The sequence below is a fragment of the Misgurnus anguillicaudatus genome, chromosome 21 (assembly GCF_027580225.2).
Source record: "Misgurnus anguillicaudatus chromosome 21, ASM2758022v2, whole genome shotgun sequence".
Classification (NCBI taxonomy): Eukaryota; Metazoa; Chordata; class Actinopteri; order Cypriniformes; family Cobitidae; genus Misgurnus; species Misgurnus anguillicaudatus.
The window spans coordinates 64,560,136-64,575,065 of record NC_073357.2 but is presented as its reverse complement, the minus strand read 5'-3'; the positions used below and the strand labels follow the sequence as shown (position 1 = coordinate 64,575,065).

The window sequence follows — 14,930 nt, the reverse complement described above, 5'->3', positions numbered from 1 at the left end:
AACACAAAAAGCTCTTGCTCCCATAGTCACTAAATTGACCTTTGGAGTGACTAACAGTCCTGCACTAGAAGAGCAACTTTTATATTTATAAAGCACTTTCAAAACCATTCAAATGGACCAGAATGCTGTCCATAAGTGTAAAACAGCTTTAAAATTACACATAAATTCCAATAATTCTAAAAACAAACAACAAAACAAAACAAAACATCATAACATGACACCACAAATCAAACACATAATCACTCACAGTTCCCAGACCCTATCAGATATCGAACGCTTTATAAAATAGGTAAGTCTTCAAACCCTTTTTAAAAGTCTCCATGCTTGGCAGGGATTTCAGTGGTAGCGGCAACTCATTCCAAAGTGCAGGGGCCGCAACAGAGAAGGCTCGATCTCCACTACGCCTCAATCCAGATCGAGGAACGGTTAGCAGCATATTCGGAGAAGAGCGTAATTGGCGTTGAGACCGATATGGGATTAACATATCATTTATGTATGTAGGAGCTTGATTGTGTAATGCTTTAAAAACAAACGTTAACACCTTGTATTGAATTCTGAATTTAACCGGTAGCCAGTGAAGGTTTATCAATACAGGTGTTATGTGATCACGTTTTCTTGTATTTGTTAAAAAATTTTGTACATACTGAAGACGAGTAACCAGTGATTCACTTATGCCTAAATAAAGAGCATTACAATAATCTAACCGGGTTGATAAAAAGGCATGCAGAACAATCTCCAAATCATTGTATAAAAGGATGGGTTTTAATTCGGTCAATTTCCTCAACTGAAAAAAAGAAGTCAAGTCATTTCAACTTACTATTATTTATCTTGACTAGAGATGAGTTGTTATAACTACAGGCGAGTTGTAATAACTTATAAAATGAAGTTGACTTTTCTCAACTATATTTTATAAGTTGTGCCAACTCATCTCTCTTGACATGACTTGTAAATTTGAGTTGATTTAACAAAACATTTTAAGGCAGCAAAGTATTTTTTACAGTGTGTGTAATGTCATGTCAGAGATTGAAATCAAAGTGAAATGAGTGCTTAAAATCAAACTGTGATGTTCTTTATCCCACAATAACATTTTAGACTTTAGTCTGGTTTTCACAGGCAGTCTCAGACATACTGTACACACACCAATAACATTATAACATTTATAAAATGCCAAACAACAACAACGATACATCTTTTCTAGAAACTTACCATCTGCCTTAAATAAGGCTGGGGCAAAATATGCTTGAGCAAGGCTTGAATAGCTAGCATTATTATTATTATTATTATTATTTGATTTTTGTATAGCTATTATTATTATTATTCACATTATTCATGAGGTAAATAAAATAGTTTCACACATCAGTAGCTTCAATAAAGCAAAAATAACAACAGATCATTGAAACAGTAAGAGAAGAGCTTAACTCTTTAATGATTCTTCTGTCTGTTTTTATCAACGGGATTCTAAAATGAACTGAATAGAACAACTATAGCAGATTACAGCATATATTTCCATTGATTTCTTAAACAGCATTTACCCAGTCTCAGTTTCTGGGGTTTAAAAAACTCCAGAGTAGTGTGGATGCCAAGCGTAATCATAGCAAAAGTAATTCATTTTAAATCGAAAAGGCACTAATGTTAATCTGTCACTGGAGATGGGGGGACATGCCCCTCCATATCATGTCCCCCCACTTTCAAAATCATTTGTTTTAGTTTTTAACCACACGTTGTCATCGCCACATAAAAGCAGGACAAAGAAATTCTGCCTGTGTCGACAGAGGTGCTGTAAGATTTTAAGGGCCATGAACTTTTGAAGGCCCAAACCATGGACTGTCTCGCATGTGCAAGCCCCTTAGCTGGGGTCCCCTTTCTCTCTCTCTCTCTCTCTCTCTCTACCGTGTAAGCTTATTAACATAAACTAGTAATACTATCAGTTACTCAACACAATATTTTGTAACACAATATGCCAAAGAAGTATTTTTATGCATCTGAGAAACAATATGATTGTGATGAGACAGAAACGCCCTGAAGGCTAAACTAGTTCAGTAACAAGTGTAATGTAATGTATATTAAAGTATCTGCAACAGCTTTAATCTTGCACACATGCTCAGTGTAAGTAAATAATCATATTTCAAGTGTTTACAGTCATGTGTACTGTGGACAGAGATCTTTGCTTAAACCCCCATATAAAAAAAAGGATCATTTATAGTTTTGAAACAAAATTGCTCACGTGTACACAAGACCTCTACAACAACAACAACAACAACAACAACAACAACAACAACAACAACACGAGTTTATGTTTTTCATAACACCTTCAGTTTGACTAATGCTTATAAATTTGTATTTTTGAAACAGTAAAAACACAGTTTATAACCTTAAAGGGCGTTTTGCAGGTTACATTTTTCAACGAATTTGTGCAATTTGCTTGTTGATAATAAACATTGTATTTTATGTTGTTGAGTATCACAAAACCCGAAAAAGTATGAAAAAGTACAGCGGTTTGCAATGATTCTCCTTTCCCTCACAACGCACTGTATGACATCACGCTGGGGAGAGAATTTACCAAAGCCGCCTTGAGACCATTGAGAGTGACTATAGAAAGACGAGTAAAGTACAGTTCTGATAGCGCAGATTATAGATAAATACATAGATACATAGATAGATAGATAGATAGATAGATAGATAGATAGATAGATAGATAAATAGATAGATAGATAGATAGATAGATAGATAGATAAATAGATAGATAGATAAATAGATAGATAGATAGATAGATAGATAGATGGCGTGCATATGATACGCAAGTCCTTCCCATTCACTTAAACGGTGCATCTTTTTTGTCGTTTTATTTATTGGTTTCTCAATTTTTTCTGTTTTTTAAACCATTTTCGCTTGGGTTTAGGGTTAGATTTTAGATTTGCTTAATGAGGTTATTTAATATACAGGTTTCTTCATGTTTTTGTCCATATTTAAGCCATGGTCGCTGGAGTTGGGGTTAGAGTTGGGGTTTGGGTTAGAATGTAACAAAAAGTTGTTCTAACCCTAAACCCAAGCGAAAATGGTAAAAAATAGCAAAAAAATTGAGAAACCAATAAATAAAACGACAAAAAAGATGCACCGTTTAAGTGAATGGGAAGGACTTGCGTATCATATGCACGCCAAAGTGGAATTTGGCGTATTTATTGCACAAGTTTTACACTTCGTGCTATTTATACGCATTTTCAGGAGACTGGGATAGATAGATAGATAGATAGATAGATAGATAGATAGATAGATAGATAGATAGATAGATAGATAGATAGATAGATAGATAGATAGATAGATAAATAGATAGATAGATAGATAGATAGATAGATAGATACATAGATACATAGATACATAGATAGATAGATAGATAGATAGATAGATAGATAGATAGATAGATAGATAGATAGATAGACAGATAGATAGATAGATAGATAGACAGACAGACAGATGGATAGGCTAGTATAGAGAGATAGGCAGACAGCCAGATAGCATAACGTTAGCATAACTTTGTGTAGAAAGTAAACAAAAATTAACATACTCGTGCATGCTGGCTTGAGGGGGTCCATGATCCTGCCTGAAATGGGTGTAACTTTATGCGATCTTCAGCACAAACGGTTTTGGCAGCATGTCTCTAATCCTGGAAGGTGAGTGAAGCACGTCACGTCTGTTCGCGGGGTCGACCAGCAACCAAAACGCACTCACTTCCTTACAGCCAGTAGCGGAATGGCAATCGAGAGAGTCGGGACTTTCCCGGTGGGCTGATCTGATAATAGTTATACATTTCGAAACCGTCTGGCGGCGTGATGTGCGCCGGTTCCCGCAGCCCGCTGGTCAAACTGTGCAGGCAGCCTCTCTGCTCAATAAAGTATATAAAAGTGCTCAACCTGTTCGGCAGGTCCAAACATGTACAGGATTTATAAAAATACGGTGATCAATGAGCGGTTCCTCCTCAAATGTCATAGTCTGTCGTGATGTAAAAAGCCGCCGAACGCCTGTTTATTACAGTATGTATGCGGTCGGATCCGAGTGTGCTGACTGCTGCTGCTGCGTATAAAATGATCGTGTGATTCGTTATAATCGCATAAACAATATAACAAAGCATCCTTTTATATCACAAAACAATATATTTGAGATATTATTTGATAGACTAGTAAGTGTGGATTAAGAATGTTTAAAAATCTCTAGCCTGGTGGTCAGGACATGAATGGATCAAATCAGCAGATTTGCGAAGTTTTATTTATCTCCACATATATCATAAATAATAATTAGCAAGGTAACTTTGCAGTATAACACATTATATATTTCCTACGATGTATATATGATTTCCAAATTATATACGTAAGTATTAAACAGCAATAAATGTCTCATCTATCTCTATGGCTCTGACTGAGTCTGTCTCCACTTCTCCCCAACGTGACGTCATCGCAGAATTGCGTTAAAAAAACCGTTAATACCAAAAACGTAAAAAAGGGGTCTTTAAGACTATTTTTGAGACATTTTAAAAATTATACACATATCTTGAGTGATTTATGTACCCATTAATCGACAGTGGTGGTTAACCTGCAACACGCCCTTTAATGTGTTATATTGTATCATTTGTTCAAATTAAAGTGAAAAGACCTCACTTTATTTTAATAATATAGGCATAAATCATGAAGCAGCACATAAGATATTCAATGTAACATGGATCTGGTTGGTGAATTTCAATTAAAACAATTGTTTACTGTATCTTGAAATCATTAAATTAAAGCAAAAACAGTTGTCTGATGTAAGAGTTATCTCACCAGTCAGTGTCTGTTTGATACTCATACACACCAACAATCTTCAATAAAGCAGTAATTGAAATTTAATGCGGACTGAATGAGAGTTAGAGTTTGTCTAGATCAATCTTTAATTTTTAACTCCAAATTTAAAGGACAGAACTTATTTTAAACCATTTAAAACTAGAAACCAGTACGTTTTTGTGTACTGTTGCGATAAAGAAAAATGCCTGTAAATCATAATTTCATCTTCTACAAAGCATCTGCAAACTGGAATGACCTTTGCATGTTCATATCTTGTATTTTATTATAGTAAAATTGTGTTGCAATAATAGAAACAAACGAGAAGCTCATGAGTTATTTGCATGACAGGTATCACAACAAGAAATTTCTCACCCAACAGGTTCTTCTACTAGTTTCTCTCGCTTCAGAGTCTGCGCCTTGAAATCATAAAGATTTTCAAAAAATGTCAAACTGAAGGTAATTTGTATGACTTGCGTGTATTTTATTTTAATGAATAGACAGATATAAATACAGATCTCTTATTTTTCATCCTCAGGATTTTCAGGTTTGGATCATCTCCAACGCTCTCGGTCAAGTCAGTCCAGTATTGCATGAATGCCGTGAGTACAATGTCTTATTTTAAGACTGTGAAATGTACTTCATTGAATTCTTTATCCTTTTCCTGATGGCCAAATTCTTGTTTATCAAAGTTTGTCATTTGCCATCAATAATATACCAATACTAATAATATGAATATTTATTGATAATGTGAATATTGCAGAAGATATGACGTAGATTGTCAGATGACTAAAGCTTTATCACACACAAAAGTATGAGGAACTCTTGTGTAAACAACAGGTTCATGCTATTATGCTGGTGTCAGAAATGAGCAAGATTTGCTCTGAATGCATTTTATTGTACAGTTTCAGTCCCGGATGATTCGTAAAAACTGTTTTTATTAAAATCACATTTATTTTCTTTTAATTGATATTTTAAATTCATGTATCTTTGATTTTTTGTCCATTATTTCCACATAAGTTTTTTCTCTTATACATTGTTTTCTCATTTCTATGTAAAGCACATTAAATGACCTCTGTGTATGAAATGTGCTATACAAATAAACTTGCCTTGCCTTGGTCAATAGCCTTGCTAGTACGACGCTCTTCATCAGTTTCTTGGTGTGTGTGTGTGTGTGTGTGTGTGTGTGTGTGCAATATTCTTGCATAGCAAGTTATCTTAAAATGTGTTTTGTTAATTTAGTCATGGTTGAAGAGATTTGTGTCATGTAAACACCGTGACTATGTCTACAATAGAGCTTAACCTCTTGTATAGATGTTTCTTTCATGTGCATTTTCCAATTATACTTCACAAATTAATCAATGAATAAATATCAGATGACTTTTGAACAAATAGTATCAAATCCATAAAGTGGTTTGAAAAAGTGTTGGCCCCCTCCAGATTTTTTATGTTTTTGCATATTTCTCACGTTTTAATGTTTTAGATCATCAAACAAATGTAAACATTAGTCAAAGATAACACAAGTGAACGCAACATGCAGTTTGTAAATGAAGGTTTTTATTATTAAGGGAAAACAAAATCCAAAACTACATAGCTCTGTTTGAAAAAGTGTTTGGCCCCAGTTAAAAACATAACTTAACTGTGGTTTATGACACCTGAGTTCAGTTTCTCTAGCCACACCCAGGCCACAATCAAGAAATCACTGAAATAAGACCTGCCAAACAAAGTAGGCTAAAGTAGACCAAAAGATCCTCAAAGCTACACATCATGTTGAGATCCAAAGAAATTCAGAAACAAATGTGAAAGAAAGTAATTGCGATCTGGCAGTCTCGAAACGATTATAAAGCCATTTCTAAAGCTTTGGGACTCCAACGATCCACAGTCAGAGCCAACATCCACAAATGGCAAAACATGGAACAGTGGAGAACCTTCACAGGAGTGTCCAGCCAACCAAAATTACCCAAAGAGAGCAGCAACGACTCATCCAAGAGGTCACTTAAGACCCCACAACAACATCCAAACAACTCCAGAACTCACTTTCCTCAGTTAAGGTCAGTGATTTTGCTGCTGAGCAAAAAGAACATAAAGGCTGTGCTCAGTTTTGCCAGAAAGCATCTTGATGATCCCCAAGACTTTTGGAAAAATACTCTGTGTACTGACGAGACAAAAGTTGATCTTTTTGGAAGGTGTGTGTCCCATTACGTCTAGCATAAAAGTAACACACCATTTTAGAAAAAGAAGATCATATCAACAGTAAAATATGGTAAACCTGTGATGGTTGGGGGCTGTTTTGCTGCTTCAGGATCTGGAAGACTGGCTGATATAAATGAAAACACGAAAATCCTGAAGCACAACGCCCGGCAATCTGTTTGTGAACTCAAGCTGAAGCAAACTTGGGTTCTGCAGCAGGACAATGATCCAAAACAGCAAGTCCACCTCTGAATGGCTGAAGAAAACAAAATGAAGACTTTAGAGTGGCCTAGTCAATTTTCATTTTAGTTTCAGGTTTATTTAACAGGGACAATGCAGATTAACAATACATTTAAAAATGTACAATGTGCCAGAATTAGCCAAAAGGCTATTTTACATCTGTTGGCCCTGGACAGATCTTACAATGTCACACCTAAAAAATAATACATTCGTACATACAAGCTTAATTTAATACAAATAAAATTAACTATTGGTATAAGTAAAACAAAAAACTAAATAAAAACAAAATCAGTACATAAGTAAACACCATTAGTCAATATCAACATCAACTCCATACTCATCTACACACAGTTAACAATAGCACAAGTGGCACAAGCAGGCAGGACAGGAATGTTAAGATAGCAGCAAGATGTAGTGTCTATGTGTAGTGTTGACCATCTTGATTTTCTATTAGTCACTTCTTTAAGTGAAATTAAAAAGAAGCATACGTTTTAAAATTCCAAATATGTGTTGGTATAAGGTTCCATTCACGAGCGGCCCTGACAGAAAAGGCTGTTTGGCCAAATATACTCTTCCTCAACGGGACAATTCAATCACATCTTACTGCACTACTTGTGCATCTGTTTGTATGTGGTACAATATTTACAAACTGGCTCAATACACGAGGAGCAATCCATGTTGAATTTTGAACATGAGACAAAGATTTTTGTATCTAATCGAATTTTCGAAACTTAAAAGTTTGTATTTTTTAAAACATGACAATGATGATAATTTATGGGCTTCTTATCAAGTACATTAAGAGTTTTTTATATAGGGAAATGAATGGTTTGCAAGAAGTGTTGCTTGCTTACAACCAAATTGTCATGCAGTAGGTGATTTGAGATATAATCATTGAGTGCGTTTACATGCACAGTCTTACGCCGATTATGCTTAATAAACTGATAACACGTGGGGTCATGTAAACGCGTAAATCGGTTTTCTGTAATCGGGGAAAGCCCATAAACGGCGTAAGCAAAAACCGATCGGCACAGGTAGTTTTTTTGCTCATTACCCTGATTTCGCGTGGCATGTAAACACCTTAACCGGCTTTCTCACAGTTTTGTCCATGTGCGCATGTCTCCGTGTGTGAATGATAAACGTCACACGCGGAAGTAAGCGCAAAGTACCGCATAAAAGTCTCCGCTCGACTAAAGCAGTTGGCAGAGAAACTGTTAAAGTAGCAGCTCATGTTACATTTACAGGTTCTGCAGACACGAGAAGAGATACAACAGTACGGCTTAAGACAGATATGCTGTTGACTTTTTGAACGACTATTGTGTACTATAGGTGGTGACGTCACTGCCTGCGAGAAAACTGATCATTCTTCAATTCCCTTGTAAACGCAGTTGTCTGCATAGGCAGCTTATTGATTTGCATGTAAAAGCATGAAAACAGTTTTCTGTAATAAGCAGATTTTTGAGAATTATCAGCTTATTCTGTGCATGTAAACGTACTCAATGAGTGCATAAACATCATTGCAGCCCTTGTTGACATGCAGCTACGAACATGTCTAAAGTTTGCAGGGTTAAATTTAATGCGATTATAAACACTCTTAATATGTGATTTAAAATTAAAATTTTTATCAATGTGTAGGCCTACTCCAAGATATGTAAAATCTGAGACTACTTGTAATTTCTCCCCAACTACGACTACATCCGGTTCTGCACAGTGACTTTTTGATTTACTATAAAACATACATACAGATTTGGATACATTCAATTGAAGACAATTGTGATTTAACCATTCTGTAATCTATTCCATTGAGTTTGTTAGCAGATCAGCAGCTTGAGCTGCCTTGTCCGCATTTTCAAAGATCATCTGCATACATTTGGATATTGACATTAAGACAAACGTTTGGCAGATCATTTACATACAAGGACAATAAAAGTGGACCCAAGATCGAGCCCTGCGGAACACCTGCAGACATGGAATAGCATCTGATGGTTGTTTCCTAACTCTAACAAACTGAGTTTGATGTATTAAAACCAGCAGCCATATCACCCTGTAGCCCACGACAGCTTGCCCACTGAAGCTAAGCAGGGCTGAGCCTGGTCAGTACTTGGATGGGAGACCACCTGGGAAATACCAGGTTGCTGCTGGTAGAGGTGTTAGTGAGACCAGCAGGGGATGCTCACCCTGTGGTCTGTGTGGGTCCTAACACCCCAGTATAGTGTATAGTGATGGGGACACTATACTGTCAAAAAAGCACCGTCCTTCGGATGAGATGTTAAAGTGAGGTCCTGACTCTCTGTGGTCGGAAAAAATCCCAGGATGTCCTTTGAAAAACAGTAGGGGTGTGCCCCGGCATCCTGGCCAAACTTGCCCATTGGCCTACTAATCATCCCTCATACTAATTGGCTATATCACTCTATCTCCTCTCCACTAAAAAGCTGGTGTGTGGGGTGTGTTGGGCGTTCTGGTGCAATATGGCTGCCATCGCATCATCCAGGTGGATCCTGCACATTGGTGGTGGTTGAGGAGATTCCCCATTCATATGTAAAGCGCTTTGAGCACTGAGAAAAGTGCTATATAAATGTAACGAATGAATTAAATAAGATTCAACCCAATTTATGGTGCCTGCAAATAAGTTAAAAGTTTGCAATTTAGATAATAAAATTGCATGATTAATGGTATCAAAACCTTTTTTCAAATCGAGAAAAACAGCACCAACTACACCTCCTCTATCCAACAGTGACTTGACTTTTTCAACAAAATAGCAATTGGCTGTTTCTGTTGGGCAGTGGCGGCTGGTCACTAGGGGGTGCTGGGGCGCCGCCCCCCAAAGTTGGCCAGAGATTCTAGATACAATACTGATCAGTGAAAAGCAAGTGAAATACCTTGGGATTAAAGAAAATATGATTTTATGCTTACAAAATCACCCTTTACAAGGCGTTCGGTTGAAGAATAAATAAAGGATTAAGGAGCTTGGAACAGATTGAGCAGCAAGAAGTAATCGTGGTTGAGTTGACATGCTTTTCCAGGACTTGTGGCAAACTGAGTTGGCTAATGTTAGCTGGATGCTATGTAAGTCAAATGCCTTTTATTATTTACCTGGTATTTTTTTATAATTTACGTGGCTTGGTCAACTTTGTTGCAACGTCTGTGATTAGGCAACTTAACTGTGTGTGTGTGTGTGTGTGTGTGTGTGTTTGCGTGCGTGTGTCTGTTTGCGTGCGTGTGTGTGTCAGATTGCGTTAACCGAAGCGTAAGAGCACGCGATCTCCAGAATAAAAGAAAAACTGCGTCTTCTATCTGAGGTAAATTCAACATAAAGTTTGCGTGTTTTATCAAATGTTTTATTTTTTTAGCACCAGCCACCACTGCTGTTAAGTGATTAATACGGAAACCAATTTGATTTGGAGGTAAAGGATTGGAACTAGTATTAAGATAATTTGTCATTTGTTCTGAAACAAGTTTTGCGGCCACCTTGGAAAACACCAGCAGGCAGGATACTTATGGGTTTATAGTTGTAGATGGACATGCGATTGCCTCCTTTAAAAGACTGCAGCCAATGTCCATACATTTGGGAACAATCCCTGATCAAATGAAAGGTTAACAATTTTCGTAATTGGGTAGATTGAGAGTGATCTTTCAACATAATAGTATTCATGCCAATGACATCTTTAGCTTTAGATGGCCTCAAAGATCGAATCACTCTCATAACTTCTGCCTAAGTGATGGATTCTATATTAAATGCTGGTTCTGTCTGTATGCCTTGACAGGAAATATTCATATATTCAGAGGGAAAACACTTGATGAGATTTTCAATGAAATAACTATTAAGAACATCGCTACTTCTGTTGGCTTATTTCTTAATGTTTCATTAACAAGAAGTTCAAGTGATTTGGTATTGTTAACAGTATGTCCCATTAGTTTTTTTAACTGACTCCAAATGATTTTAGTATTACTTCCTGCTTTTTTAATTATGGTCAAAAAGAAGTTGGCTTTTGTCATCCTTATGTCTTTGAGAACCCTATTTTGCAGCATATTAAAATGTGTCTATCACTGCTTGCTCTACATTTAATGCCAGCTTTTAAAGCCATATCCCGTTTTATTCATTAAATAAAAAAATGTTGTGGTTATCCAAGGAATGGTGTTCTTTTTTTCCTATGTTGTTGTCTGCATGGAAAAGCATCAATCTTAATGAGAAGCTGTGGCATGACCTTAAAAAGGCGGTTCATGCTCAAAAACCCTCCAATGTGGCTGAATTACAACAAATTTTGGAAGATGAGTGGACCAAAATTCCTTCCCAGTACTGTAACAGACTCGAATTATCACAAACGCTTGATTGCAGTTGTTGTTGCTGATAACGGTGGCCCAACCAGTTATTACGTTTAGGGGCAAACACTTTGTCACACAGTGCCATGTGGGTTTGGATTTTGTTTTTCCTTCATAATAAAAACCTTAATTTATAAACTACATGTTGTGTTTACAGAATCTGAAAGATGTCAATAATTTTAGATTAACAAGAGTCTTCTGTACTGCAAGTTTACATAGCATATGTGTACATATATACTCCACAAGATGAAATAAATGAAGATCAAATAATCCTGCATTTTAGTTTGCATGTCCTGAGTGATGACGAACTGTTTGTGTGGTTTGTGATAGTCGTGTACGAGTCCCTGTTCATCCAGCGTCATTCAGAAAAATCATTCACCTGTAACTGATATCACAAACAGGCACATATTTCATCCTTGTTGAGGGTTTTCCAAGCACGAGCAGATCCTGTGACTGTCAGACATGCTCTGATTCAGTTTGACTTTAATCTTATGCTGAAGAATGACACGGACTGTATATGTAAAGTGTTTTGTTTTTCATTGTAATTTGTTTTTAAGAAAAAACTTCTCTCGTCAGATATTTTATATTATGTGTCATATTTAGAAAAGTCATTACTATTTGCCCGGCATAGTCACTATTGCGCTTCACGGCCGCTAGACAGAAGAGTTATGATTAATCCAGAGTAGCGGAGTAAAGAAACCACTATAAGCCTTCATTTATAAATAGTTTGAGAGATAGGAACAACTGTTTTTAACTAACTATATTCAACTCTACTCAAACAGGACAAAGACAAGACATCTGTTGAAACACTGAGGATGAACATGAGATGTAATACTGTGGTTTTGCTCTTTTGGGGTAAGTTATGTCATTCAAATCTACAGTAGCCAAAAGTGACACCAGGTCTCATATAAATTTGATTTAATGCCACCTCAAATTAGATTAAGCTATTAAAATGTGAGATTTATGGACAAAACATTGCAGGCCAAATTCACCGGGGTGTCAGGACCTGCACCATCTGAGCAAAAAGAGCAACAAAGTGTGGCAGTGTTCAAATATAGTTTAGGAATAAAGTATATGAAGTTACACAATGCTGTTAAAATGTATTTCTTATTTTAATAATATAATAAGTAATACAACATTCCAAACTACATACAAGTATTAACCTAGCCTGGGTGCCAGCCCATCTTAGCCCCGCCCACAAGATTTTGTAAACGGGAAGATGGGTCTGGGGTTTCTGCGTTGAGGAGCTACTATTTTAGGACAAATGCTGGTCGAACCAATCAAATTGTCAGGGCGGGCTTTATACGATGATGGACAGATAATCAACAGTAACGTAATGAACCACGTCACCAAAGAGCGCGTGTGTTGAATGGCTGCCGCTGTAGAGTTCAGATGTGTGGATTCTGACATTGAGTCTGTACTAAAAGATATCGACAGAGCATTGATTTTAAAAGAGGAACAGAGAAACGCGAGCAGGGCATTTGTTGATGTCCTATTCGGCAAAAGTTGGTCGCAACTGAAATGGCTAACGTTATCACGGCGATGCAACTCAGCGTGCACGACGAGATGGATATAATTAGCGGTCGTTGCCAGCTTCTTTTCGGAAGCCCGTACTGTTTGTTGCTAAATAAGTGGTGGGACATGCTAGGCTCCGATATTTTCAAGCAAACGTAATTGCTATAGCCGTGGATTAAGTTCACATAACGTACAAATGGTAAGAGATAGTCTTACTCTATGAATTAGTAAATACTTCATGTTGTGATATAAACGAAATGTTGTAAACATAATAGGTGTTGATGTACATTCGCTAACTCAGTATAATCACAATGTTAGTGTCATTGTAGCGAATAACTACCAGTTCGGTCAGGCTGCAATGACGTAATTTCAACATACGTTACACACTCGGTTGCTCTGATTGGTCGTAGGTCTATCCAATTGAGTGCAGAGGCATTTTTCGGTTGAGACACGCCTCATAATTATAGCTCAATGGAGCGGTATCAGACTCAAATTCTGACTAGAATTGAGTATGGCAACGTCAGGCTAGTATTAACCTAATTTACTAAAGAAGTCCTTAAGCTAAGCTAATGTCAGTAGTCTCCCAGTAAGCAAGGGGCAAACAACAGGGCCACAAAAAATTCTTCAAGTAGACAGAAAACCCCAGAAGTGGGTGCACATGGAAGCGGTCAGATGTCACTGTCCTGTCATTAATTTGGTGACATGGGAATGGGCATGAGATGGATCAGTGGTCGGCATCACACCAAATTGGCATTAAACCTCAGATGACGTTGGTGAACTGAGTATGATATAGGGAAGCAGAGACAGATGCTATTACCAGAGAGGCCGCTATGACATACAGTCATGCGGTATAATGGGTGTGTGTGCCCAGTTCTGGTTAAACTAACTATTGCGGCATAAGTATGTTTAGGAGCTGAATTAGGTGACACACGGTTAAAGAAATAAATTATTTTAGACTTAAACTAATCAAGTTTGTCTGAATCCCGAACATTGCTGGGAAGGTCATTTAAGAGTCTGCGATGTATTGTATTTTGACCATAACTCATGGAGATATAGAGCCACTAAACATGCAAGAGAAAATAATATTAATAATATAGCCTGGAATGGAATACTATTATTACATAAAAAATAACCCAATGCAGTGCCAAATACTTAATCACAAGATACATGCAGAGTTTTTTTACATGGGGTTGAAGTAAAATGAAGTCAAACTGACATTCCCTGACAGCTGAGATTATAAATCATTATTATAAGCTTAAGGTTGTAATTCATGGTAAAGTTCAAAGACAGTTTAGATTTTTTACTTAATAGCAGATTGTTCAGATTTGCTCATTTTTAACAAAAAAGTTATGGATTGCAGCTATAAGCAAAAGAAAAAAACATATTAGTTTTGTAAATTAATTCATAAATAGTCACATTTTATACAATTTATTAGCAAATGTAATTTTTGACAATTTTTTATTTATTTAAGACCACACTTTGAGGACTGTGTTTAGATCCAATCGTGGCTTTAAGAACAATAATGATCTCAACTTGACTTAGACCACTTGAGACAAGATTCTTCATAGTTTCTGTGTTTTATTTTGCAGCAGTCTTTTATTTGTTATTTTCTCCAAACTACGGCCAGACCACTTCTCCCTCAAGCTCTCAGTTTTTAACTTCAGCTGTGACCTCAGATTCATTGCGTGTGACTGTTCAAACACCATTAAATCAAAATCAAGCCTTAGTTAGTAATATTTCTAAAACAAATGGAGTGTTAGACACACTTAGAACCACAGACTACTCTACATCAACCACTAAACAAAACCCTGGAACCAAGAGAAGTGTCATTGTGATGTCATCTGCTGCCCCACCACAAACTGA

At 36.7% G+C, this 14,930-nt stretch overlaps 1 long non-coding RNA gene and 1 pseudogene across 1 annotated transcript in view; one reads left to right on the top strand and one right to left on the bottom strand.

The window, feature by feature from the left end:
• Nucleotides 1–14,930, bottom strand: part of LOC141353140 (uncharacterized) — a 238,177-nt gene that overhangs the window by 29,348 nt on the left and 193,899 nt on the right. The gene's annotated exons all lie outside the window — the stretch shown is intronic.
• LOC129417723 (5S ribosomal RNA) lies at nucleotides 9,259–9,376 on the top strand (annotated as a pseudogene).